At 39.6% G+C, this 25,256-nt stretch overlaps 1 protein-coding gene across 4 annotated transcripts in view; it reads left to right on the top strand.

Annotated features, from left to right (window-relative positions):
• TRPM3 (transient receptor potential cation channel subfamily M member 3) overlaps positions 1–25,256 on the top strand; it is an 832,457-nt gene that overhangs the window by 492,425 nt on the left and 314,776 nt on the right. The window lies entirely within an intron of this gene.

Genomic DNA, 25,256 nt, shown 5'->3' with positions numbered 1-25,256 from the left:
TCTAACCTGAATGGTTAATTCATTTGTCTGTGTATGTATGTGTGTGTGTATACAAACCTACATGACAGCCTGTGTGAGATTCCCAAGTTTAACTCTAAAAAGAATGTCAAAAAATGGTCCTGGGGTAGATTTTTAAGAAGGAAGATTGTCTCTCCTTTTTCAAAAGTCTGTTGCTGGAAACTATCTCAGTTAAAGGTTGGCCAGTTGCTCCTGCTGGTGCCTGCCAAACCTGAGCTGCATGATTTATTTGTCTCCCAGATAAAAATCAAATGGCATCCAGAGAAGTTGAAAACAGTATGTGGTAAGATTTAAGAGGAAAAAACTTACAAGTTTAGAACAAAATATAAGGGCCTCTACTGATTGTTTTTGAAACCGATAGAGACTGGTTAATTTCTTTTTCACGTTGAATATTTAGGGATAGAAACTACTTGCTGAATTGTGGAGTCAAGATAAACAGTAATCAGATCTATTTTCCAAAGAGTCCAATGAGTTCTCAGAAGGTGCCTGAGATTCAAGGGAACAAAATCTTATCCAGATGTTCATTTGGTACAATTCACTCCCTCTGGGTCTTCTGCAGTGTAAATAGAAAGCTGACAGTTTGCCACCTTTAATTAAGTGCCCCTTGCCTTTCTGAATCAGCCTGTGCATCAACAAAATCCACCCAGGGCAGATACCACACTGATACCCTCTTCACATTTTGCCCCACCCTACACAATGATTTTCACATTCCATTTTTGCCTTCTTATATGCAAACTGTTAGAAATCATAAAATATTTATTATTTTAAAGAAGAATCTTAATTAATACTTAAGCTGCAATGATTTCTAAATAGAGAGTTAATTTTGTCCCTCACTAAGACACAGCAATGCTGGTTGTACTCCATTTTTTCAAATACAAACTACTTCTCTCCTCAAGCCCTTGCACACATGCTCCTTCAGCATGAAACACTCCCTTCCCTCCACTCTCCATCCCCGTCCCGAAACTTCTCATTGCTATCTCATCCTTCAGCCTTAGCTCCACTGCCACCTCCTCCAAGAAGCCGTTCCTGGCCACCTTATAGAAACAGGTCTGTCTGTGCCTTGGTCTTCTATTTGTTTCACAGTTGTTTCCTTCACACCATTTATATTGTATACTCATATATTTTTGTTTACCACCTTTGTTATATATGTCTTTGTTTCCCCACCATACCATAAACCCCATAAGGGCAAGAAACACCCCCCGCCTAGCATCACACTTAGCACATAGTAGATATTCAAGAAATTTTGAATTGATGGACCACCAAAACTAAGAGATTGAGATTGAGCCACTTTCTTGTCTCCATTCCCTACCGAGTATTCTCTAATCATGCTGTTTTTATATTCCAACGGAATCCTAGCAAAGTTTCAAAGAAACTTAGATAATGTAACTTGATGATGAAAAACACAAGCTTAAATGCCAGCTTTGTCACTTCATAGGTTGGTGAACTTAGGCAAAATATTTTACCTTTTTGTGTCTTAAGTTTCCTGTCTATATACCGAAGATAATACTTGTATCTAATTCAGAAGGTTGTAATGAGTCTTACACAAGTTAACACGTTATATGCTTTTTAAAATAGTAGCTGGCAGATAAATTCTGGCCAGAATAGTTTCAAAAGGTCCATACAGGGAGGGGTTCCAGCACCTGCAGGAATTCTGAATTGATGATAGGAAGGTTGAAACCACCCAACTGAGAACCTGTGTTGTGTGTTTTTGTTTTTGTTTTTTTTTTTTTTTTGCGGTAGGCGGGCCTCTCACTGTCGTGGCCTCTCCCGTTGCGGAGCACAGGCTCCGTATGCGCAGGCTCAGCGGCCATGGCTCACGGGCCCAGCCGCTCCGCGGCATGTGGGATCTTCCCAGACCGGGGCACGAACCCGTATCCCCTGCATCGGCAGGCGGACTCTCAACCACTGCGCCACCAGGGAAGCCCCTGTGTTGTGTGTTTTAAATACTGAGATATCATCTGGATTCCTCACTTTAGCTTCTTAACTTTAGCTAGAAAGCAGCTTACTGTAGTTATAATGGAGAATCTGCCTCATCAAGCTGAATTCTAAAGGACCCTGCCACCTTCACACTTCAAGGAACAACATCTTATGTCATTAGCAGTATTAATTAATTTTACTTAATAGATGGGTACATTGAGGAGAAGGGACTCCCCAGGGCCATAGAAAGAGTGAATAAAGGTACTTGGAAAAGGTTATAGCAGCTCTGTTTCATAATTCACCACTCAATTCAAATGACTGAGCTGTCCCTCATTTAGATTTCCTGTTCTCTCTCTCAATATAAATTTTAGTTGGATTTATCTTAGGAAATTTCTCTTTCCAATCTTTCACTGGCAAAATCAACCCTTGTGGGTGTGTCTGATCACTATAACCCAATTAGGGATTTGTTGATTTATCTTAAGAAACTGTTCCTTGAAGCATTAAAGTAAATCTCTCTGCAGCTTTTCAGATCCTGTATTTCTTTAAGCAATTGGGCTGGCTAATATTTGCTCTGCCGCTGAAATCGAGTGATAACTCATTAATCTTGCTGAATAATTAACGTATGTGAGAAAAGGGGAGGAAGTACTATCAAGTTCTGAGAGAAGTTTCAGGGACTCTTGGGTAATTAGCAAAGCAGGAGGAGGTGGAAACTTTTGCTCACTTTGAAAAGTTCTATCATCAAGACAATAACTTTGGTAAGAATTTTGGTAACAAAACTGTAAAGGAAACAAAACTCATTTTAGTGTTCTGTGCCACCCTTTCACTCTTCTCTTCCCCTTCTTACTTAGTTGCTTTGAAATAGCCATTATTTGTTATGCCTCCACCTTACACAGAGGAGAATTCTCTGAAAAGCAGGTGTACTTTAACCCATTAGTAGTTTAATAAGGTATCTCTTGCATAAGTTATTGCATTACACAAGGTAAACCATAAAGAAACAAATGTCTAATGGTGGAATTTCAGCTGCTGAGACACCTTGGTAGAGGGAGAAAGGAGTAATATTACTGATAATTGGCAACATTTCATGATATGAAGGGGTTGAAAATGGGCAGCATCACTATTTAAAGAATGTTCAGAGGACAGGTAATCTGCAAAGAATGAGAAAGAATCAGCAGAGAGATAGAAGGAAAAGCATGATTAAATGGAGACATATTTACCAAAGGTAGAGAGAGCACCCAGGAGGAAGCTGCGGTTAGCAGGGGCAGATGTGAGGAGGGCTCATAGAAGGTAACTCCCATTAAGCATGCAGGAGTTAGCAACAGAGAGTCATTGGTGCCTTGAGTAGAGTGGGCACAGTGCTCAGTAAACTGAGAAGGGAACAGAACCTGAGGAAGTGGGGATGACATGGTTACCACATGTTTGAATTGGTGTTTTGGAATCTGTCCAGATCTCTGTATTTTTTGATGCACCCTCACCCATCAATTCAAAACTCACAACAAAAATCACAGAGCACTTTAGCCCCTCTGCCCAGCCCTCCCTTACACCATTATAGTGATGCAGCCCCAGGTCCTCTTCCCCACCCCAGAACATTTAGAAGTCCTGAAAGTGGTCTCCAACTTCTGCCTACTTACTGGACAGAATATACTGAGAAATTATAATAGAAGAGGTTTCTCATAGGAAAGTAGCATATTCGAAAACAAATGCTCAGAATTAACTAAGAGGTCAAATTTCTGAACTTCATTAAATTGTAAAGGGAGTTCTTTAGAAGCAACCCCCTCCCAAAACATTGATAGCTTTTAGTCTGAGAGTCTAGTTAGGCTCTCAGCTGATTTCTGCAGGACCTGTGAGAGTGACAAGGGCTCACTGATACAATAGCTGGAGCCCTCCTGCCCCAGGAACTTTGAAAGAGGATTTCACAGTCCACCTGGTAAACATTCAAATTTCGGTTTAGGGATGGCCACATTTTCAGTCAGTCACACTTTGAGGCTTCTTTTCTGGTGAAGTTTCTGTACAAAAGAGTCAATGGACTATGCTATGTATTCAGTTTCTTTTAACTCAAGAATGCTGTTAGTGAATTTTTTAAAGAGTCTTTTGTTTGGTTGGTTTGGTTTTTTTGTTCACAGGAAAATTTGTAATGTCTCAGTAAATTTGGACATTTCTGTCTGTAATATGTTGCAAAGTTATTTTAGCAAGAATGAAATTAGATATTGTGTTGGCCAAAAGGTTCATTCGGGTTTTTCCATAATATGTTACAGAATAACATAATATAAAAAATTACCATGTTTACTGATTCCAGTATAGTTCCTACAATTTAGATCCTCAAAAGATTGATTTTAAAGTCATAAATAAATCTTGTCATTTAGAGATGGCTACGCTGAGGGAGAGGTACCTAACAGATTTGCCCGAAGATGATAGTTTGTGGCCAAGCTGAGAAGAGAAACGAGAGAATAACATGAAACCTAAGTCTGATTCCAAGCTTAGTGCCTGTTTCTATGCCTATCTATCCACTTTTAACTAACCACTTTTAAAAACTTTTTCATTTTGAAATGTATAATTATGAAGTTATCTCATCAGCTCATGCCATGTGGTGAAGTTTCATCAAAATGTATAATAAAACAAGTTCATTATTATAAAGCAGAAACTAATAAAAAAAAACAAGTTCATTAATTCTTTTAAAACTATTTTCAGCTCATGACATATTTCCTCATTGTGTTAATATTGAACAAAAGTATGATAATTGATGCCACAGGCTGATTTGTTTCCGAAGGCTTTTGAGATAGTAGAGATTAAAAACTGGTGACAAGCCATGTATCTTTTGTATGGTCTGGGAAGCTAAAGGCTGGAAGATCTTGACAGATATGAGTTATGGCACAGAAATCCTACTTAAATTTCCTCTTAGGTGCTAAAGCCTGGAGTTAGCTGAGCTGAGTACAAATGAGGTTGATCTTAGTTTACTTCACCTAAGAGAACAACTCTCCTCCTGAGCAAAGAGCACAGTCATCCCTCGGTATCCGTGGGGGATTGGTTCCAGAAGCCAACCCCCACAGACTGGTACCAAAATCTGTGGATGCTCAAGTCTTCTATATAAAATGGCTTATATAGTACTATGAATACAGTTGGCCCTCTGTGTCTGCTGGTCCTATATCCCCCTGTTCTGCATCCACAGATTCGACCTACCCAGTTTGCAGTTGGTTGAATCCACAGACATGAAACTCTCGGCTAATGAGGGTGGACTGTGTATCTCATTGAGTCATAATGAAAATCTATTTACTGAGTCAACAGAACTCTAAGCATAGGAGGAGACTTGTGCGATACAGAAGTCTCAGGAATACTTTTGAGGGGTAAAGGTTGTAGCTTTCAGTTTAACTGAACCATTAGGCAAATCACCCAGCAGCCTAGCAGTGATCACACTACTACCAGTTCTGATTTCCACTCCTCCGCTAACCTATTAGTGGTCTCTGAATATATCAGTTGCTTTCCCGCTGAGGTGTCGCATTTCTACCAATTCAACCTGAATTTCCTTGTCTGATTCCAGAGGACTAATTAAACATTCTGTCAAGAGCTATAGAATACAGAATTTCATTCTTTGCCAAATTTCACAGAGGATGGACATAATTCTCTCCCTCAGTGGAAAATTCTGTGGCTGGAGGTCTTCATATAGATTTTAGTGAATGGGGTTGAGCGAAGTTTTTGTTTTGCTTTGTTTTACAAGTTCCTAAACATCGAATCAAAGCAAAGCAATACTGTTGTTCACATCTGAAGGTTGGTACAGTTAGTCATTTATTTACTTACTCATTTACTGCATTTATTGAATTTACAGTACATTTATGCCATACAATCAAGTTTTAAACCCTTGGAGGCTGAAGACTGGAAATTATAAAGTTACTTCCATGGAGCAGTCACCCCAAGAAAGCTCTCTCTCCTATGTTTTTGCAGCCAAAGTTAATCCTATTGCTAAAGCAATGCCAGGTGTCTTTGGCATTATCAGAAAGCTTTTGAAAGAAGGGAAGTGCGTAAATGCACAAGTATTTGCAGGCCTTTTGTTCTGTCAATAACTGGACTGCTAATACTCCTTTTCCTAATCTTTGTAGCTTTGAAGCACACTAGATGAAATTTGGAAATGGGTTACTGATTTGAATGAACAGCATACCTAAAGATACTAGGATGTGGAGCATTTATCATGCTTGGGGGGAAAATCTTTTTCTTTTTAAAAAGTTCTCAAATATAAACAAGATTATGTTTAAGTCTCATTCAGAAAACATTTAAGTGTCTACCTACTCTTGGAATCAGACTATTAGATATAGTTTGTCAGAGTTCCTAGTGGCCAGTGACCCAGACAAATATGTAGGACACATATCGGTGAGGGAAAGATGCAAAGTAGGTGCAAAATGGTAATGGATAATATCATGCATTTTCAGTATGCACAGGCCAAAGTTTAGGTATATTTACAGGCAACCTGTAAAGTGTAAACAACTTCCTGTTTAGATGGTATTTTTTTCATATATATATATATATATATATATATATATATGTATGTTAGATAATTGTGCAAGTCAGCCTTGCCATTAAAAGTATCCCCAGGATTGATTTTTTACTTCATCTAACATTTATTGAGCACCATGGTACCTAGCCTGGAGTAAGCACTAACGTGGTTCCAAAAATGGATTGAATCCTTTACCCCTGAGATGCTCAAAGTCTGGTGGCGAAGGCAAATCAATTAACAGACTAATTAAATACAACCCAGTAAGTATTAAAATGGGGATATGTTCAAAATGTCAGTGTTCTATAAGCCTAGAAAAGATATCTGCCTGGAGAATTGGGGAAATCTTCATAGAAAAGAATATTTGCATTGAGTGGGTGGGAGTTAATGAGGTAGATAAGAGAAGCAGTGGGTGGAAAGGGATGGGATGGTGACTGTGGTGTAGTTGCAAAGTAGGGCATAGGGAAGTGATGGAAGATGAGGTGATGAAGTACATTGGGGTCCAACTATGAAGGATTTTGTAAGGATTTGCATTTCATTTTCCGAGAACTTGATACCTTGGGAAAGGTCTTCTAGACTGCCAGTGTCTCTCCTACAAAATTTATATAAGCCCATGATTACCCAGTTGTTTTCTCTGGTCATTGTATGCCACAATTCATAAAACCTCAGGTTAAATTTCCCACTAGTTACATGTAAATTACATTTCCCATGTACTTCAGCAGCACACCTCCTCCTTACAAACACACACGGGCAAAAGAAACAGATATTTGACATTTATTCTGAGGGAAAGAGGAATTTTATTGTAGTAGTCATTTTACCTGCATTATCCTATTTGATTCTTCCAAGTCTATGGTGGTAGGTATTATTAATACCTCAGTTTTAGGATGAAGAAGTTGAGAAAACTGATACTTAGGGTAGTTAAATAGCCCAAATTCACCATCATAATAACTTTGCAAGTTACACTTAATGTATTACAAATGTATTGCAAGTACATTTAATGCATACATCATATATATTTCATGTATTGTTTATTTTAATCTTCACAACCATATGAGATCTTTTCTTTTCTTTTTTTTTTTTTTTTTTTTTGCGGTACGCGGGCCTCTCACTGTTGTGGCCTCTCCCGTTGTGGAGCACAGGCTCCAGACGCGCAGGCTCAGCGGCCATGGCTCACGGGCCCAGCCACTCTGCGGCATGTGGGATCTTCCCGGACTGGGGCACGAACCCGTGTCCCCTGCATCGGCAGGCGGACTCTCAACCACTGCACCACCAGGGAAGCCCATGAGATCATATTTTATTCCTATTTAGTGATGAGGAAACTGAAGCTAAGAAAGACTAACTAAATTGCTTATGATAAAACTGGGGTTTGAACCCAAGTCTAGCTGATTCCAACACCTATTTTTTTCCCCAATACTGTCACTTATGCTTATAAAGCAAACCTGAAATGCTCTTTGATTTTCCCAGGCATAATCCTAGAAGCATCAAATATTATGTTTTCTTGCCAAATCCTCTCATTATCCTTCCATATTGTAGATTTTTCAACTGTGCCTTCTTTTTTATTCCTGAGTCTACCTGGGACTCAGTACATCTTGATACTGCTTTGTGTATTCCAAGGATTTTGGTACACTTATAAAAAGATTTTGACAAATACATGTTTTGGACAGCCAGGGGAAGTTTTTTTTATTATTCAGCATGTTGGTACAGCAGTGGAAGCCAGGGAATGCAGTTTTGTAGCTTCCGTAACTTTAGGAATTAAGTTTAGTAAAAGAGTTTATGCAGGCTTCCCTGGTGGCACAGTGGTTAAGAATCTGCCTGCCATGCAGGGGACATGGGTTCAAGTCCTGGTCCAGGAAGATCCTACATGCGGCGGAGCAACTAAGCCTGTGCAGCATGACTACTGAGCCTGTGCTCTAGAGTCTGAGAGGCACAACTACTGAGCCTGCAAGCCACAACTACTGAAGCCCGTGTGCCTAGAGCCCGTGCTTCGCAATGGGGAAGCCTACCATAATGAGAGGCCTGTGCACCGCAACAAAGAGTGGCCCCCACTCGCCACAACTAGAGAGAGCCCGCGCACAGCAACAAAGACCCAACGCAGCCAAAAATAAATAAATAAATATTTTAAAAAGGCTTTAAAAAAAAAGGTTTATGCATCAAGTAGAATGTTCAATTTTATGCTCATTATCCTAGAAACTCCCAAATATATGGGATAGACAGACTTCAAGGTTTATTACAAAAATTTGATTTTAAAGTTTTTTTACGAATCTAAAAAGCATTGGTGAAAATATTAAAAGGTTTGTCATTTGGAGAAAATACGTATTTCTTCAGAGAGCTCATTTTTCCATTTCTTTCTGATCATTCTCTATGCTGCAAAAAAAAACTATAGCACAGAAAACAAAAAGAGTGAAATAGTGATCAATCCTGCCTTTCATGTCTTTAAATGAAATGTTTTTTTTTGGGTTTTTTTTTTTTGTTGTTGTTGTTGTTGCGGCACGTGGGCCTCTCACTGTTGTGGCCCCTCCCGTTGCGGAGCACAGGCTCCGGACGCGCAGGCTCAGCGGCCATGGCTCATGAGCCCAGCCGCTCCGCGGCATGTGGGATCTTCCCGGACCGGGGCACGAACCCGTGTCCCCTGCATCAACAGGCAGACTCTTAACCACTGCACCACCAGGGAAGCCCTAAATGAAATGTTTTCTTCAAACTTCATTTTATTGTTGTTATTGCTCTTATTGTTGTTATAGCTCTATTTTCTGGGTTCTGTCTCCAATCAGTTTTAGTCATCAAGAGCTCACATTTATGAAGCCATTCTTATTTCTTAATTATGGACTTGTTTTCTTTGTGTATTTTCTTAATGCATTCTGAATACACTGTCTTAAAATTACATAACCTTTGCATTTTTATATTTCTTGAGTGCACTCACAAAATAGGAGTTTTTAAAATTTACTCTTACAGTTTTTTCAAATGCATTTCTAATTATTCTTAAAATATATAACTTACACATGCATTTAAATGCACTTACTATAATTATCATTATACTAGAAACCCTATTGAACATAAATTTCTTCAGAGTCTGAACACTGTCTTCCCAAAGCTGCCTTGCTTATTATTATCCTTATAAAACTCATAAAAGGCAGGAAACAATTCTTTACATTAAAAAAATTACTTTTGGGGCAAAGGGAGTATTATGCTTCTTTATCCAATCCAGAGCTTGGAACATATGGTTATTGAAGCCCCAATATTCAAAGTTATCTACATTTTCTCTGCTTTGATTATTGCATATGATGCATATAAATGTGTATGGTGTATTTCTCCTGCAGCTAGTTTCCTTTATTCTGCTTTTCCTGCTCCCAACTCCCACATCTCGACCAAACACATTGGCAAGATTTTGTCTTGGTTTTAATGACTGTTTAAAATGAACAGTTTTCTTGCTTTTGCCAAAGTATTTATGGAAACCACTTTCGATATTTAAGTTAATTGAGTTGAAATCATATTTCATTACAAGAAAACAGCCACGCAGTTATGTCACAGGACCTCATCGCTCCTTGATAATCCTGCATTTCATTCCTTAACACCTCCTAATGTAACATTAATAAGAATGTGTGCTGCTCTGCTCTATCCTTAACTGTTTGTTTATTGTGGATTCAAGTATTAACACACTGTGGCTTAAATGTTAAGATTTAAATAAATGAAATAAGTCAATCATATACATGTTATTTTTTAATAATCAAAAAACAGTTGTAAGAAAAACATAATGATGATAAAAGAAAGTATAAAAATTCACCCAGAGAAACAATTTCCATGGCACTGCTGAACCCTCACATAGGAACTTACATAATCTGCATTAAGTGACAACACGGACAAATTCTTGAACTACAGTTTTGAAAAAGATAATACTAAATAGCTACCATTTTCTGTATGCTTTCAGTGTAAGGCATTATGCTAGGTACTTTACAAATGTGACTATATTTCTATCTATTAATTTGTTTTTTCTCACCCCACCCCTGTCCTGCATTGTCTCCTATGGGTTTCTTCATTTCTCCCACCACCCTTAAACAAATGTAGAAAGAGAAACTGTGGAAAACCAAGGATACTGCATCCCAACTCCACCGTTTACTATGTTTAGAATCTGTACTTTCTCTTTTTATGATGTCTAAGCCTCAGTTGCTGCACAGGTAAAATGAGAATAAAAATATCTACCTCAGGGGCTTCCCTGGTGGCGCAGTGGTTGAGAGTCCGCCTGCCGATGCAGGGGACACGGGTTCGTGCCCCAGTCTGGGAAGATCCCACATGCCGCGGAGCGGCTGGGCCCGTGAGCCATGGCCACTGAGCCTGTGCTCTGCAACGGGAGAGGCCACAGTGGTGAGAGGCCCGCGTACCGCAAAAAAAAAAAAAAAAAAAAAAAAAAAAAAAAAAAATATATATATATATATATATATATATATATATATACACCTCAAAAAATTGTTGTGAAGAGCAAATCATATGTACACCCAGTGGTTGGTACTTAAGTTTCCACAATTTCTCTTGTACCAGACAGACTGAAGAGCTGAAATATTGAGGGCTAATTCTAATTGTATACAGGGAAGAAAGGCTAGACCGAGGGGCTGGGGAGGAGGACAGCAAAAGCGCGTCCTAAAAAAAACAAAACACAAAAAATTCTTTAAGCATGTTCAAGCCCTTGGAGAAGCTCTTGGTAAGATAAGGGTTCTGTGCCAGAAAACCGTGGGAGGAAGCAATTTTTCCCTGACCGTATTAACAATAGATTTTCCAATTATCAATGCCAGCCATAGAAACTCAGCCAGGACCCAGTGGAACATACACTTTTGGATAGAACTGTCTTCAAGGACCATCCAGAACCTATGATTTTGTAAAACACTATTATCATATAGCTTAGGCTCCAAAGACATGAAAAAGTATGAGGAAGAATTATATTTAAGAGATGATGCAAAAAAGAAGGCAATGCTTGAAGACTCTTGGAACTTATCAGATATTAACTAAGTAAACCAAGAGGCTACTTTCTACCATTTGTGAATATGGCTGGAAAAACCATAAGGATGTAGAATCCTTTTTTTCCTGTACGTGTGCTGGGTCTTTCCTGGAATGTGGAGGAAGCCATTGTTGGCTGGCCAACTAGGAATCTTTATAGTAATTTTTATCATATATTGTGCTGTGCCAGAACAGGAACTGAGGGCTTTTCTTAGGGACAGCTTGGTTGCAAGCTACTGAAACACATTCAAGCTAGATTCTGTGGGGATGGTTAATTGTCAGGGCAACCTCTCAGATACCCAAGAACAAGGAGCAAAGGTCAGCCAGGCCTCTCATGAGGTTGCATGATCCTCGCTTCATCATCTTTCCACATACCTACTTTGTTCTCCCACATCTCTCTGAGATCATGTTTCTCAGAGCCTCCTGTCATCCGTGGCTCAGGTTTGCCTTGTTTCCTTTGGATCCAGCTGAAAAAATATTCAGGTGCCAGACCCAGTGAAGTAAATAGAGAGGCAACCCCATTTGATAGTCAGTGTCACAGAGTTCCAGTGCTCCATATTGCCTCAACTATATTTGGCGTGTGTGTTTTAGATTGAATTTTCAAGAAAGACACTGTAATAGGCCGTACTTAATCCCTAGGTGCATTCTCTTGGTGTCAGGTTTCCACATTGCTCTCTCACTTTGGCCAGAGGGTCAAGATCACCTGTATGAAATCCAGCTGTTCCTAGGATCACCCTTTTAGTAAGAATTGAAGAGAGAAGGTGATTTTTTAAAAAGGGGTGAGGAGACCTGGTTTATTCAGACAAGTCCAAATATCTCTAATAGAGCTTCAGCCTGCAATCCTGCAGGTAGCATTATCTGCAGTTCACAGTTGAAGAAATGGAGGCTCCAAGATATCAAAGCTCCTTCCTAATGTCAGATATCTAGTAAGTTACAAAAAATGGCATTTCATCCCAGTTGTATCTCTCTGACCCCGAAGCTCATGTTCTTCCGATTTTGCCTTAACAGCTAAATATCCAGATGACCTTCAAAAATGTGGGCAATTTGTTTGAAGTCATAAGAACTCAGAAAGAATTAAAGGCTCCAAAATAGTTTCTACACTTCCAAGCAGTGTATTCATTATCTTGGAATTAAGAGATGTCTCAGGAAAGCTCTTCATAAAAAGAAAAATACTGCATTTAAATGCTATTAGAAACTATTAATTAGTGGGAGGTGAGAAAGCTGCTCCCAAGCTAAAAATAGACAAAATAGTCTAAATTAGGGGGGAATGGACGATACCTAAAAGGAGACAAGAGACCCAATTGATTGTGCCTGCTTTTAGGGTTTTGCCCTAAAGCCCTCTGGCTGGCAGGTCCTGTCAGGTGCTGTGACATTGCCAGATCTCCCTTTTATATATAAAATGGGTTACCTCAGACTCTGTGCCCAAGCCTTGGAGAAACACTGAAAGGAAGAATACAGGAGAAAAGTATTCAGAAAGCCCTTGCGAATAGCAGAGATCATTAAACCAACCATTGGAAGCTGGCAGCCCAAGAAAGTATATAATAAAACATATTTTCTCTATCTCCATGAGAAAACCTTAATGTACTTTTCTAAGTTACAAAATTAAAACAAGATTTGGTTGCCTTTAAGGTTTTCCTAGTTTCATTGAGATTCTTTTACCTTTTCTCATGCTATGAATTTCATTAAATGTTGTTTGTTGGCCTACAGAACTGTCTGACAGTTACTTTGTGGATGGCATTTACCAATATCATTCAGGGAGCATTCAATAATGTCTTATCTGCAGCTTAATGTATTTTCACCTCTTATGTGCAGAACATAATAGCATGAAAGTACATCTGAATTTCCATAAAATGTAAGGAGACATTCTTTCTCAAGCTTCCAAATAAGAGAATTTTTCTTTGGCCCCCTCAACATCCCTTGAAAAGAGCCTAGAGTACAATAAATTCAGATACAAAGTGATGATGAACAGGAAAATGTTTCAGTATGTCAGTAATAACTTATAGTATAAAACCCTGATAAGTAAGACTGAGCCCTTCAACTATGACAGTTGTGGAGAATACTAGAATAAATTTTCATGTTACCTGAAATGTAATTTCCTTCGATATGGTGCATTTTCAGGTTAGCACTTAACCTTTAAGCTGGAAAATTTCCGATTAAATCCAATGCCTGCTGTAGGGAGAGCTGTCAACACAGGTATCCTCTGGTTGGAAGATTTCGTTGATATGTTCTTGCAGTGTGTGTATTTGCGATCTCAAATCTGCAAGGATGCTGACAACTTTGAAAATTTAGTCCTTAAAATGCCTTCCCTAAGCACACTCGGGACTGATATTTCCCACCAGTTATAGTGTGTTTAGGAGCAACACAGCATCAGATTTGCAGAAGCCTAAGTAAATTATGACAAAAATTTCAAAAGCTGCTTAAAAATAATAGGTCATAGAAAAATGGTTCTGGTTGTTAACTTCTATTATTGAAGGCCCAGATCAGGATGTGAGTTGAGTTAAAAAGTGCCTCTATGTTTCTTTGAAGCAGTACTACATGAAGAAAAAGTTGTAGCTTTTTTTCCAGGGTGTTTTAAGATCTAAAACATAGCTCTGCCTTTGCTGTCTACCTGCCTCCTTTTCAAATGCTGCCTTTTGGGAGAGCCTGCCTTTCATTTTTTGGTGAGTCTCTCTATGGAATCACATGTAGTCATGTGATTTTGCAAAAGAATATGGTACATGCAGTAGTATCTCTGAATTATATAACCACAAACCTTTACAAATAAATACAGATAACTTCATGAAAAAATACATTAGTTTGGGCTAGACTTGAAATATTTTACAAATGCTTTGTCTCACTTTGGTCTTGGGGACACCTCACTCTGAAGATCACACAAGCCCCCAAACCCACATTTGTAATTTATTTCCATTTCTTGTCAAGTTACAAATATGAGAAGGAAACCATTATAGGTGATCTCTTGTCAATATTATTGGTCGGCAGTCTCTATACCAGCAGCCTATGGACCATTTTTGGTCTCCTTGAAAGAAGGATGACTTTTCTGTGTGTATTAATAATAGTTGTTTGAGATATGCAGATTATAGATTGATTTTTAAAGGTGCGGGGAGGTTGTTTTGTTTCATTTTTTTCAAAGCCTTTTTCTTTTCTTGTTATGAGTGGATCATAAAATGCCTAACTGAAACTGATCCCTCACCTAAACTGACGCTGTTTTCAGAGAAATGAGACTGGCCTTGCTTCCACACTGTAAACAGGAAAGGTGCTGTTCTCCTCCAAATCCTAACTGTGTTGAAGAGAACTTCTAACCTGTATTGCCAGGAAGAAATTTATCTCCATTGTGCTGCCTAAAAGGACATATTGTGCTGCTTCTTCCATCTTAACATTAAATTATTTTGGAAAATGAGTCACTGCTAATATCCCAGCCATCCAATCCATATTCCACCAACATTTCTGTGAAGCTATAATAGAAACAATATAGTCTGTATAATGACTCATAATCTTTTTATAACTACCCTGTTTAAGACCCACCTCTGACTCCCACTGCCTCCCCAAAAACATTTACCTATGTGTCTTTAGGAAAAAGATCTGGTTTAATACATCATTGCTATAAGGTGGTGAGTCATCGTTTATTTGCCCTCAGTACCCCCGAAAACACATTTCTTTCAATACTGAGCAAAGACTGGTTTTGTATTTGAAGTCTGCTGTCTCATTTTCAGGTTCAGTTTTGGACCTGTGAGCAATTTCAATAATATCAGTGCACAAAGCAGACTTCATTGAACAGCCTTAAGCAGGCCTGCTCAAATCAGTCAAGTTATAAATTTGCCGTGTAGCAAATTTAAATGTTGGAAAGACAGCACCATCTGCTGGAAGGGGGCAGGTAGGGAAACACATGTTAGCCAAGTGTTGGAGAATCTGAAGACCAAAATCCCTGACTGGCTCAAGTGTATGCATATCCATGTTCAAATAATTCATGTTTTGAACTGGCAGTTGTGGTATTTCAATGATAATGACGTTTTATGGTTCAGTGGAAAGAGCACAGAGTGAAAATAGGATTTTGGTTCTGGTTCAGCCTTCTTCATCTTTTTTTTTGTTTTTGTTTTTTTGGTTGTTTTGTTTTTGTTTAATCCATGTAACCTTGAGGAGATCACTTCTTTAAAATAAGAGTTCCTTATATGGGTCTTGGGGTGTGTGGGTAGTAGTACCTAAGCTTCCTACCTCACATTAGTCAGCTGAAAGAATGGTTGTTAAAGTGCTTTGTACCCTGTAAGTCACATTAGAGTATAAGATATAAGTGTTAGTGTTAGCATATCAAATTTTAATTCAGCAAGATGCAGTAGTAACAGAGCAGGCCTGTTGAGTGTTCTAATACACTGCTGGAGAGACTGTTAATTGGGAAAGTAATTTGGCAAGAAGAGGAAGAGCTTTAAAAACATTCATCTAGTTTGACTCAGTAATTGTGCTTCTAGGAATCCATCCAAAGAAGATCATTAGAGATGTGGAAATAGATTTATGGTCAAGAACATTCGTACTAACATTATTTATGATGTTGAAATACTGGAAATACAAACTGATGAATATCAGTAAGGAGTAAGTCCCATGATAGAACAGTGTGCAGCATTAAACATCCCATTTTGAAGAATAATGATATGAGGAAATATTTATAATTTAATTATAAGTAAAAAAATATGGGATTTGAATATGAATGACCAGCGTGATTATAACTTTTGGAAGGAAAAAGAAAAGAAGGGATCAAGAGAGGAAAAAAGATATTGACAGACAGTGAGATGTCAACAGCAGTTATCTCTGTTAACACCATCAACACTGTTGACATAGTTGACTATATAATTCTTTGTTGTGGATTTTGGGAGACTGTCCTCTATGTTGGAGGACATTTAGCAGCATCCCTGACCTCTATCCACTGGATGCGATAGTAAAACTTCCCCCAGATATAACCAAAAATGTCTTCAGACATTGCCAAATGTCCTCTGAGAGCCAAAAATCACCCTTGGTTGAGAACCATTGGTTTAACGGCAAGTAGTAAAAACATTACAGAGTTATTTCTGTGCTTGTACATATACTAAGCCCAGTTAGATCAATAAACTGGTTATAGGAATCAAATGGAGGAAGTGGAGAGTAACTCACTGGCTCTCCAAGATTTTGCCTAAAGGAAGTTCTTGGGAAGTGGATTGGACATCTGGCAAGAGGAACTCATAGGAGATACATATCTATGCACAGATTGAAAAAAAAGATTTTCTGACATATGACCTTTAGGAACTTAGGCCTTTTCCCTTTGTACTAGCTACATTACTTTATAGTTATTTCTTGGCAAAAGAGACTGAGTTCTCATCACTGACAGGTGATGATGAGTAACTTTTTTTTCTTTGCACTTTCTATATTTTACATATTTTTCTATAATTAACATGAATTAATTTGTTATAAGAAAAAGTAAATGTGTTTTAAGAAACCCTTGGAGCAGACCAGGAAGCAAATGCTTGAATCCTGGCTAGTGTTTTCCTGATGTAATCCTGATGAATTCATCTGCTCTTTGTATCCCTTCCATTATCTTAAAATCGGACAAAACCTGCATAATTGCCATAGTAAATATGAACATGTACTGAAAAGTTTAAAATGCCATGAAAATGAAGTCACGTCGTTATCTTAATAACACGTACCTTCAGGTTTTCCAGGCTTCTTTTTCATTAATTAGTTTACTCAAATTGTCAGATTAATAAATCAAGAAATTTTTAGGTTCCAGTTAATTGTTCCTGGATAGGTACCATAAATTATCACAGGCTGAATTGTCTAATCCATTTAGAAAGCCAAAGTCAGAAAGACCAATCACTTTTTTTTCATCTTTATTGCAGTATAATTGCTTTACAATGGTATGTTAGTTTCTGTTTTATGACAAAGTGAATCAGTTATACATATACATATGTTCCCATATCTCTTCCCTCTTGCGTCTCCCTCCCACCCACTCTCCCTATCCCACCCCTCTAGGTGGTCACAAAGCACTGAGTTGATCTCCCTGTGCTATGCGGCTGCTTCCCACTAGCTATCTGTTTTACGTTTGGTAGTGTATATATGTCCATGCCACTCTCTCACTTTGTCACAGCTTACCCTTCCCCCTCCCCATATCCTCAAGTCCATTCTCTAGTAGGTCTGTGTCTTTATTCCTGTCTTACCCCTAGGTTCTTCATGACATTTTTTTTCTTAGATTCCATATATATGTGTTAGCATACGGTATTTGTCTTTCTCTTTCTGACTTACTTCACTCTGTATGACAGACTCAAGGTCCATCCACCTGAGGAGAAATAACTCAATTTAGTTTCTTTTTATGGCTGAGTAATATTCCATTGTATATATGTGCCACATCTTCTTTATCCATTCATCCAATGATGGACACTTAGGTTGTTTCCACCTCCTGGCTATTGTAAATAGAGCTGCGATGAACATTTTGGTACATGACTCTTTCTGAATTATGGTTTTCTCAGGGTATATGCCCAGTAGTGGGATTGCTGGGTCATATGGTAGTTCTATTTGTAGTTTTTTAAGGAATCTCCATACTGTCTTCCATAGTGGCTGTACCAATTCACATTCCCACCAGCAGTGCAAGAGTGTTCCCTTTTCTCTACACCCTCTCCACCATTTATTCTAGATTTTTTGATGATGGCCATTCTGACCGGTGTGAGATGATATCTCATTGTAGTTTTGATTTGCATTTCTCTAATGATTAATGATGTTGAGCATTCTTTCATGTGTTTGTTGGCACTCTGTATATCTTGTTTGGAGAAATGTCTATTTAGGTCTTCTGCCCATTTTTGGATTGGGTTGTTTGTTTTTTTGATACTGAGCTGCATGAGCTGCTTGTAAATTTTGGAGATTAATCCTTTGTCAGTTGCTTCATTTGCAAATATTTTCTCCCATTCTGAGGGTTGTCTTTTGGTCTTGTTTATGGTTTCCTTTGCTGTGTAAAAGCTTTGAAGTTTCATTAGGTCCCATTTGTTTATTTTTGTTTTTATTTCCATTTCCCTAGGAGGGAGGTCAAAAAGGATTTTGCTGTGATTTATCTCATAGAGTGTCCTGCCTATGTTTTCCTCTAAGAGTTTGATAGTGTCTGGCCTTCCATTTAGGTCTTTAATCCATTTTGAGTTTATTGTTGTGTATGGTGTTAGGGAGTGTTCTAATCTCATACTTTTTTTTTTTTTGCGGTAAGCGGGCCTCTCACTGTTGTGGCCTCTCCTGTTGCGGAGCACAGGCTCCGGATGCACAGGCTCAGCGGCCATGGCTCGCAGGCCTAGCTGCTCTGTGGCATGTGGGATCCTCCCGGACTGGGGCACAGACCCTTGTCCCCTGCAACGGCAGGTGGACTCTCAACCACTACGCCACCAAGGAAGCCCTAATCTCATACTTTAACATGTACCTGTCCAGTTTTCCCAGCACCACTTACTGAAGAGGCTGTTCTTTCTCCAGTGTACATTCCTGCCACCTTTATCAAAGATAAGGTGACCATATGTGCGTGGGTTTATCTCTGGGCTTTCTATCCTCTTCCATTGATCTATATTTCTGTTTTTGTGCCAGTACCATAATGTCTTGATTACTGTAGCTTTGTAGTATAGTCTGAAGTCAGGGAGCCTGATTCCTCCAGCTCCATTTTTCGTTCTCAAGATTGCTTTGGCTATTCGGGGTCTTTTGTATTTCCATACAAATTGTGAAAATTTTTGTTCTAGTTCTGTGAAAAATGCCAGTGGTAGTTTGATAGGTATTGCATTGAATCTGTAGATTGCTTTGGGTAGTAGAGTCATTTTCACAATGTTGATTCTTCCAATCCAAGAACATGGTACATCTCTCCATCTGTTTGTATCATCTTTAATTTCTTTCATCAGTGTCTTATAATTTTCTGCATACAGGTCTTTTGTCTCCTTAGGTGGGTTTATTCCTAGATATTTTATTCTTTTTGTTGCAGTGGTAAATGGGAGTGTTTTCTTGATTTCACTTTCAGATTTTTCATCATTAGTATATAGGAATGCCAGAGATTTCTGTGCATTAATTTTGTATCCTGCTATTTTACCCAATTCATTGATTAGCTTTAGTAGTTTACTGGTAGCATCTTTAGGATTCTCTATGTATAGTATCATGTCATCTGCAAACAGTGACAGCTTTACTTCTTCCTTTCCAATTTGGATTCCTATTATTTCCTTTTCTTCTCTGAGTGCTGTGGCTAAAACTTCTAAAACTATGTTGAATAAGAGTGGTGAGAGTGGGCAACCTTGTCTTGTTTCTGATCTTAGTGGAAATGCTTTCAGTTTTTCACCATTGAGGACGATGTTGGCTGTGGGTTTGTCATATATGGCCTTTATTATGTTGAGGAAAGTTCCCTCTACGCCTACTTTCTCCAGGGTTTTTATCATAAATGGGTGTTGAATTTTGTCAAAAGCTTTCTCTGCAACTATTGAGATGACCATGTGGTTTTTCTCCTTCAGTTTGTTAATATGGTGTATCACAATGATTGATTTGCGTATATTGAAGAATCCTTGCATTCCTGGAATAAACCCCACTTGATCATGGTGTATGATCCTCTAAATGTGCTGTTGGATTCTGTTTGCTAGTATTTTGTTGAGCATTTTTGCATCTATGTTCATCAGTGATATTGGCCTGTAGTTTTCTTTCTTTGTGACATCCTTGTCTGGTTTTGGTATCAGGGTGATGGTGGCCTCATAGAATGAGTTTGGGAGTGTTCCTCCCTCTGCTATATTTTGGAAGAGCTTGAGAAGGATAGGTGTTAGCTCTTCTCTAAATGTTTGATAGAATTCACCTGTGAAGCCATCTGGTCCTGGGCTTTTGTTTTTTGGAAGATTTTTAATCACAGTTTCAATTTCAGTGCTTGTGATTGGTCTGTTCATATTTTCTATTTCTTCCTGATTCAGTCTTGGCAGGTTGTGCATTTCTAAGAATTTGTCCATTTCTTCCAGGTTGTCCATTTTATTGGCATAGAGTTGCTTGTAGTAATCTCTCATGATCTTTTGTATTTCTGCAGTGTCACTTGTTACTTCTCCTTTTTCATTTCTAATTCTATTGATTTGAGTCTTCTCCCTTTTTTTCTTGATGAGTCTGGCTAATGGTTTATCAATTTTGTTTATCTTCTCAAAGAACTAGCTTTTAGTTTTATTGATCTTTGCTATCGTTTCCTTCATTTCTTTTTCATTTATTTCTGATCTGATCTTTATGATTCCTTTCCTTCTGCTAACTTTGGGGGTTTTTTGTTCTTCTTTCTCTAATTGCTTTCAGTGCAAGGTTAGGTTGTTTATTCGAGATGTTTCCTGTTTCTTCAGGTAGGATTGTATTGCTATAAACTTCCCTCTTAGAACTAACTGCTTTTGCTGCATCCCATAGGTTTTGGGTTGTCGTGTCTCTATTGTCATTTGTTTCTAGGTATTTTTAAATTTCCTCTTTGATTTCTTCAGTGATCACTTCGTTGGTAAGTAGTGTATTGTTTAGCCTCCATGTGTTTGTTTTTTGTTTTTTGTGGGTTTTTTTGTGATACGCGGGCCTCTCACTGTTGTGGCCTCCCCCGTTGCAGAGCACAGGCTCCGGACGCGCAGGCCCAGCAGCCATGGCTCACGGGCCCAGCCGCTCCGTGGCATGTGGGATCTTCCCGGACCGGGGCACGAATCCGTGTCCCCTGCATCGGCAGGCGGACTCTCAACCACTGCGCCACCAGGGAAGCCCCATGTGTTTGTATTTTTTACAGATCTTTTCCTGTAATTGATATCTAGCCTCATAGCATTGTGGTCGGTAAAGATACTTGATACAATTTCAATTTTCTTAAATTTACCAAGGCTTGATTTGTGACCCAAGGTATGATCTATCCTGGAGAATGTTCCATGAGCACTTGAGAAAAATGTGTAGTCTGTTGTTTTTGGATGGAATGTCCTATAAATATCAATTAAGTCCATCTTGTTTAATGTAATATTTAAAGCTTGTGTTTCCTTATTTATTTTCATTTTGGATGATCTGTCCACTGGTGAAAGTGGGGTGTTAAAGTCCCCTACTATGAATGTGTTACTGTCGATTTCCCCTTTTATGGCTGTTAGTATTTGCCTTATGTATTGAGGTGCTCCTATGTTGGGTGCATAAATATTTACAATTGTTATATCTTCTTCTTGGATTGATCCCTTGATCATTATGTAGTGTCCTTCTTTGTCTCTTCTCATAGTCTTTAAAGTCTATTTTGTCTGATATGAGAATTGCTACTCCAGCTTTTTTTTGGTTTCCATTTGCATGGAATATCTTTTTCCAACCCCTCACTTTCAGTCTGTATGTGTCTCTAGGTCTGAAGTGGGTCTCTTGTAGACAGCATATATATGGGTCTTGTTTTTGTATCCATTCAGCCAGTCTGTGTCTTTTGGTGGGAGCATTTAATCCATTTACATTTAAGGTAATTATCGATATGTATGTTCCTATTCCCATTTTCTTAATTGTTTTGTGTTCGTTATTATAGGTCTTTTTCTTCTCTCGTGTTTCTTGCCTAGAGAAGATCCTTTAGCATTTGTTGTAAAGCTGGTTTGGTGGTGCTGACCTCTCTCAGCTTTTGCTTGTCTGTAAACGTTTTAATTTCTCCATCAAATCTGAATGAGATCCTTGCTGGGTAGAGTAATCTTGGTTGCAGGTTTTTCTCCTTCATCACTTTAAATATGTCCTGCCAGTCCCTTCTGGCTTGCAGAGTTTCTGCTGAAAGATCAGCTGTTAACCTTATGGGGATTCCCTTGTGTGTTATTTGTTGTTTTTCCCTTGCTGCTTTTAATATGTTTTCTTTGTATTTAATTTTTGACAGTTTGATTAATATGTGTCTTGGCGTGTTTCTCCTTGGTTTTATCCTGTATGGGACTCTCTGTGCTTCCTGGACTTGATTAACTATTTCCATTCCTGTATTAGGGAAGTTTTCAGCTATAATCTCTTCAAATATTTTCTCAGTCCCTTTCTTTTTCTCTTCTTCTTCTGGAACCCCTATAATTCAAATGTTGGTACGTTTAATGTTGTCCCAGAGGTTGCTGAGACTGTCATCAGTTCTTTTCATTCTTTTTTCTTTAATCAGCTCTGCAGTAGTTATTTCCACTATTTTATCTTCCAGGTCACTTATCCGTTCTTCTGCCTCAGTTATTCTGCTATTGATCCCTTCTAGAGTATTTTTAATTTCATTTACTGTGTTGTTCATCATTGCTTGTTTCATCTTTAGTTCTTCTAGGTCCTTGTTAAATGTTTCTTGCATTTTCTCTATTTCCAAGATTTTGGATCATCTTTACTATCATTATTCTGAATTCTTTTTCAGGTAGACTGCCTATTTCCTCTTCATTTGTTAGGTCTGGTGGGTTTTTATCTTGCTCCTTCATCTGCTGTGTGTTTTTCTGTCTTCTCATTTTGCTTATCTTACTGTGTTTGGGGTCTCCTTTTTGTAGGCTGCAGGTTCGTAGTTCCCGTTGTTTTTGGTGTCTGTCCCTAGTGGCTAAAGTTGGTTCCATGGATTGTGTAGGCTTCCTGGTGGAGGGGACCAGTGCCTGTGTTCTGGTGGATGAGGCTGGATCTTGTCTTTCTGGTGGGCAGGTCCACATCTGGTGGTGTGTTTTGGGGTGTGTGTGGCCTTATTATGATTTTAGGCAGCCTCTCTGCTAATGGGTGGGGTTGTGTTCCTGTCTTGCTAGTTGTTTGGCATAGGGTGTCCAGCACTGTAGATTGCTGGTCGTTGAGTGAAGGTGGGTGTTGGTCTTGAGATGGAGATCTCTGGGAGATTTTCGCCGTTTGATATTACGTGGAGCTGGGAGGTCTCTTGTGGACCAGTGTCGTGAAGTTGGCTCTCCCACCTCAGAGGCACAGCACTGACTCCTGGCTCCAGCACCAAGAGCCTTTCATCCACATGGCTCAGAATAAAAGGGAGAAAAAGTAGAAAGAAAGAAAGAAAAGAAAGAAAGAAAGGAAGGAAGAGAGGAAGAACGAAAAAAGAAAATAAAATAAAGTAAGATAAAATAAAGTTATTAAAATAAAAAATAATTATTAAGAAAAAAAATTTTTTAAGTTAAAAAAAAAAATGGACAGATAGAACCCTAGGACAAATGGTGAAAGCAAAGCTATATAGACAAAATCTCACACAGAAGCATACACATACACACTCACAAAAAGAGGAAAAGGGGAAGAAATCATAAATCTTGCTCCCAAAGCCCACCTCCTCAATTTGGGATGATTTGTTCTGTTCAGGTATTCCACAGATGCAGGGTATATCAAGTTGATTGTGGAGCTTTAATCCGCTGCTCCTGAGGCTGCTGGGAGAGATTTCCCTTTCTCTTCTTTGTTTGCACAGCTCCCGGGGCTCAGCTTTGGATTTGGCCCCGCCTCTGCGTGTAGGTCGCTGGAGGGCATCTGTTCTTCGCTCAGACAGGACGGGGTTAAAGGAGCCGCTGATTCTGGGGCTCTGGCTCACTCAGGCCCAGGGGAGGGAGGGGCACGGAGGCGGGGCGAGCCTGCGGCGGCAGAGACCGGCATGACGTTGCACCAGCCTGAGGCACGCAGTGCGTTGTCCCGGGGAAGTTGTCCCTGGATCCCGGGACTCTGGCAGTGGCGGGCTGCACAGGCTCCTGGAAGGGAGGTGTGGATAGTGACCTGTGCTCGCACACAGGCTTCTTGGCGGCAGCAGCAGCAGCCTTAGCGTCTCATGCCCGTCTCTGGGGTCCGCGCTTTTAGCCGCGGCTCGCGCCCGTCTGTAGAGCACCTTTAAGCAGTGCTCTTAATCCCCTCTCCTCACGCACCAGGAAACAAAGAGGTAAGAAAAAGTCTCTTGCCTCTTCGGCAGGTCCAGACTTTTCCCTGGATTCCCTCCCAGCTAGCCGTGGTGCACTAGCCCCCTTCAGGCTGTGTTCACGCCGCCAACCCCAGTCCTCTCCCTGTGCTCCAACCGAAGCCTGAGCCTTAGCTCCCAGCCCCGCCCGCCCCGGCGGCCGAGCAGACAAGCCTCTCGGGCTGGTAAGTGCTGGTCCGCACCGATCCTCTTTGTGGGAATCTCTCCACTTTGCCCTCCGCACCCCTGTTGTTGCGCTCTCCTCCGTGGCTCCGAAGCTTTCCCCCTCCGCCACCCGCAGTCTCTGCCCACGGAGGGGCTCCTAGTGTGTGGAAACCTTTCCTTCTTCACGGCTCCCTCCCACAGGTGCAGGTCCCGTCCCTATTCTTTTGTCTCTGTTTATTCTTTTTTCTTTTGCCCTACCCAGGTACGTGGGATTTTCTTGCCTTTTGGGAGGTCTGAGGTCTTCTGCCAGCATTCAGTAGGTGTTCTGTAGGAGTTGTTCCACCTGTAGATGTATTTCTGATGTATCTGGGGTGGGGGGGAGGAAGGTGATCTCCGCGTCTTACTCTTCCACAATCTTCCATAACGCGACCAATCACTTTTATTCTTGGTGGACATGATCTTTGGCAAGCAGATCATTTGCACTGTTTCAGCTGAGCTTGTAGAAGGTGAGCTTTTGTGGAATGTGTTCACAGGGTCGATTCTCTTTCCTCAGGCCCCAAATATTACTTTTTATATAACATGGTGGTTACCTGCAAAATCTCCCTTTGAAAAATAACCTTTTGGAGATCTAAGCTCAATATGTGGAGAGAAAATGAGCCTGAGACCACTTAGCAGCCCAGGAATAACTGAAATCAAATAAAAATGAGCGGGCTGGTTCCCTTTCCAATTTTTCAAAATGAAATTTTCTCAACAATGCAGTATCAGTGTGTGAGGGTCTAGCCACAAACTAAGTTCAAGGAGTTGTAATAAATTCTGAAAGCAATGATTTAGTGGAAAAAATGGTAATCAAGGCAAAGTATTACGTATCTTCAAATACAG

This window comes from Mesoplodon densirostris, chromosome 6, assembly GCF_025265405.1.
Source record: "Mesoplodon densirostris isolate mMesDen1 chromosome 6, mMesDen1 primary haplotype, whole genome shotgun sequence".
Taxonomy (NCBI): domain Eukaryota; kingdom Metazoa; phylum Chordata; class Mammalia; order Artiodactyla; family Ziphiidae; genus Mesoplodon; species Mesoplodon densirostris.
Note: the sequence above shows the minus strand (reverse complement) of the source record. Positions and strands in the feature narration are given on the sequence as shown.